Source organism: Primulina eburnea, chromosome 18, assembly GCF_022965805.1.
Source record: "Primulina eburnea isolate SZY01 chromosome 18, ASM2296580v1, whole genome shotgun sequence".
Classification (NCBI taxonomy): domain Eukaryota; kingdom Viridiplantae; phylum Streptophyta; class Magnoliopsida; order Lamiales; family Gesneriaceae; genus Primulina; species Primulina eburnea.
The window spans coordinates 7,086,776-7,090,954 of NC_133118.1; the positions used below are offsets into that span (position 1 = coordinate 7,086,776).

Below are 4,179 nucleotides of genomic sequence, written 5' to 3' on the forward strand. Positions count from 1 at the left end.
TCCCTTTACTGAGGCTGGTGGTGGTAGGTTCTTTATGACTTCAATTTTTGCCTTGTCCACCTCAATTCCTTGCTCCAAAACCTTGTGCCCTAAAACAAATCCCTCTTGTACCATGAAATGGCACTTTTTCCAATTGAGCACCAAGTTCGTCTCCTCGCATCTTCTCACCACGGATCTCAAATTCTGCAAGCACTCATCAAACGTTGCACCAAAGATAGAAAAATCATCCATAAATATTTCAAGAAAGGTTTCAATCATATCATGGAATATAGCAGTCATACAGCGCTGAAATGTAGCAGGTGCATTACAAAGACCAAAAGCCATTCGGTGAAAAGCAAACGTGCCATAAGGACAAGTGAAAGTGGTGTTCTATTGGTCCTCAGGTGCAATTGTGATTTGATTATACCCCGAATACCCATCTAGAAAACAATAAAATTCATGCCCCGCTAATCTCTCCAACATTTGATCAATAAAGGGAAGGGGAAAATGGTCCTTACGGGTGGCATCATTCAACTTCCTATAGTCAATACACACTCTCCACCCCATAACAGTTCTCGTGGGAATAAGTTCATTCTTTTCATTGGTGATCACCGTAATCCCACCTTTCTTAGGCACACATTGAACCGGACTTACCCAAGCACTATCGGAAATAGGTTAGATAATACCTGAATCGAGAAGCTTAATAGTTTCAGCTTTCACTAGCTCTTGCATCTTTGGATTTAGTCGTCTTTGAGGTTGCACGAGAGGTGAGTACTTTTCTTCCATCAAGATTTTATGCATGCATATCGATGGACTGATTCCCTTGATGTATGCCACCTTCCAAGCGAATGCCCTTTTGTGCTCTTTGAGAACTTGCAACAATTTTTCCTCCATAGCATCTGTCAAAGCAGCAGAAATAATGACAGGCAACGTGTTATTCTCACCTAGGAATATGTACTTTAAGTGCGGAGGTAAGGGTTTGAGTTCAAGCATCGGTGGCTCCTCGATGCTCGACTTTGGAGGGATCAAATCTCTGCGCTCTCCTAGATCTTCCAGTTTCATCCTCATCGGCCTTCTCCATGGATGGTTGTCATTGAAGTATGCTACTATTTCAGCTTTTTCTTCATCCAATGCCTCTTCTCCCAATTCAGTAGTGATAGTGGCCTCCAAAGGATCCCTAAAAACATCCTGTACATAGTGAGACACAAGAGAGTCAAAAGCATCAATTCTAAAACAACTATCAGAATGCAGTGTGTGCTTAAGTGCATTAAAAACATCAAAAGTAATCTCTTCCTCGCCCACTCTCAATCTCAACTTCCCTTCTTGTACATCAATTAGTGCCTTGCCAGTTGCAAGGAACGGTCTCCCCAAGATTAGAGGCATCTCTGTATCCTCCTCCATGTCGAGAACCACGAAATCCGCAGGAAAAATGAATTTGTCCACTTTCACTAGCACATCCTCAATCACTCCGCAGGGGTACTTGACAGATCTGTCAGCCAGTTGCAAGGACATCCTCGTCGGCTTAGGCTCTCCTAACCCAAGTTTCCTAAACACAGACAATGGCATAAGATTAATACTTGCACCAAGATCACATAATGCCTTATGAAAAACAACATCACCAATCATGAAAGGAATAGAAAAACTCCCTGGGTCTTTGAGTTTCGGTGGGATTTTGTTTTGCACCAAAGCGGAGCAATTTTCAGTTAAGTTCACTGTCATGTGATCCTCCAACTTCCTCTTATTGGCTAAAATATCCTTCAAAAATTTAGCATAACTAGGCATTTGTATTAAAGTATCAGCGAAGGGAATATTGATATGCAATTTTTTAAACACCTCAAAAAACTTACTGAATTGTGCATCTAGTTTATCTTTTTTCAATGCTGCAGGGAAAGGTGGAGGAATAACAATTTTAGGTTGTGTAGTGGGTGCTAGTGTAGAGTTAGAAGACTTACTTTTAGATGTCGCAGTTTGCTCATCTACGGTTTGAGTTTTCTCTTTTTCCCTTGACTCCAAAACTTTCCCACTCTTCAACTCGATGGCCTTCACTTGCTCTTTTGGATTAGTCTCTGTGTTACTAGGCAATGTGTCTGGCTCTCTACTTGCTATCATCTTCGCTAACTGACCAATCTGATTTTCAAGCCCCTTTATCGACGCATCCTGATTTTGAAGTCTAGTTTCAGTGGATGAAATAAACTTAGACATCATTTGGTCCAAGTTGGGCTTTTCTTCTCTAAGAGGATCGGATCTGTACATCGGTTGTTTTCCATATTGTTGTCCTCTCTGCGGTCTATTCTGACTGTTTGACCGTCCCATGAGAAGTTGGGATGTTGCCTCCACCCAGGATTGTATGTGTTCGAACAAGGGTCATGCCTTGGGCGGTTTTGGACTCCCACTTGGCTCACTGGTGCCTCATTTTGCACATAGAATGGATTGTCATCTTGACAGTCCTTCGCATAGTGTTCCCCTCCACACTTTTCACAGAATATCTCTTGAAGACGCATCGTCGTGCCACCCACATTCAAGCCGTCTATTTTCCTGTTTAAAGCATCAAGTTGTGCAGTAATAGCAGAAAAATCAGTTACCTGGTGTACTCCTGCACTCTTCCGCTGGTTGTTTCTTTCATATTGAGGATGATAGCTGCTAGCAGCCATCTCCTCTAACAATTCATATCCTTCCTCCGCGGTCTTTCTCAACAGGTTTCCACAAGCAGCCGCATCTATCATAGTACGGTTAGGAGTAAGCAAACCATAATAAAATGTTTGAACGACTAACCCAAGTGGTAACCCGTGATGTGGGCATCTTCGTACTAGATCCTTGAAGCGTTCACATTCCTCATATAGAGATTCCTGATCAAATTGAGCGAATGTTGTAATGTCTACCCGCAGCTTCATGGTCTTGGAGGGAGGGAAGTATTTGATGAGAAAAGCTTTCGCCGTGTCGTCCCACGTAGCGATCGAACCTACAGGCAAACAATTTAACCACGCTTTAGCTTTATCACGTAAGGAGAAAGGAAATAAACGCAACCTAACAGCATCATCAGAAACTCCATTGAATTTAAAAGTATCGCAAATTTCAAGAAAATCCGCGATGTGCGTGTTTGGGTCATCCATTGCAGTTCCTCCAAATTGGACCGTGTTCTGGATCATCTGGATTATGGCTGGCTTGATTTTGAAGTGATTTGCCCGCACGATAGGCCTCACAATGCTAGGGCATGCACCCTCCAAAGAAGGCTGGGCATACTTCAGCATCGGTATGCGGCGTGGTATCTCAACTTGTCTATTGTCACGCTGTTCCTCTCCACGTTCTTGCTCGTGTCTTTCCATCAGTTCTTTAAGTCTTTGTTGTTGTCTCCGCCTTCGGAAAGTTCTTTCAATTTCAGGATCAAACTCACGCTCCACGTCAAGTGACTTTGGCATGCACTGGAAGGGATATCTGTAATAAAATATGGAGTTTTAGCTCAAGACAAATAAAATAATGCTAAAGAAAATAACCAAAAAATAAAATTGTAGATTAACAGTCCCCGGCAACGGCGCCAAAATCTTGATCGAGCAAAACTTGCACAGGAAAATCCCCAATAAAAATATGATTTTGTATGCTCAAAATTAATCGCAAGTGCACGATGTCAAGTAATAATATAGTGTACAAGAGTACGAGTATCGTTCCACTGAAGACTGTGTTTAACAATTCTTATTTTCAGTTAATCAACATTTAGCAACGAAAATTGAGTTGTGTGATTATTCCTACTATACTCAAATAAATATGCAATTAAAATGATTCAACAAGTAATGAATGAGAATTTAATCTAAAATGATGAGTTAAAATTCAATGAGAAATGGATTTGTTGGGAATCTCGGTTCACCTACCCCTCGTTTATTAATTAATTCGTTCGATCGTGATCTACGCTTCCGACAAGATTTCCCAATCAATTGAACATACTCTCTCGAGCTATGCCAAACTAATTCTACTCAATGAAGTAATTAAATATCTTTAATTATTTATCAAGAGCAAATCGCATTTCGATCTATGAAATCTCCTAGTTTTCGACCCTAAGGACTATGACTCTCGGCACGTATCCAATTCATATATCTATGTAAATTGTAGATCCGCGGATTATACTACTCGATCCTATCACTCGTTATTCTCTCGAACTCACTCGTGATATGAAAACGTCGTTAAAGTTAGCTACGCTTTAAGGACACA

General features: G+C 41.2%; 1 non-coding gene across 1 annotated transcript; it reads left to right on the top strand.

The window, feature by feature from the left end:
• The first annotated feature begins 2,760 nt into the window (after positions 1-2,760).
• On the top strand, positions 2,761-2,866 carry LOC140820366 (small nucleolar RNA R71). The gene has a single exon (XR_012115441.1). It is a non-coding gene; the product is annotated as a small nucleolar RNA R71 (small nucleolar RNA).
• Positions 2,867-4,179: the final 1,313 nt, after the last annotated feature.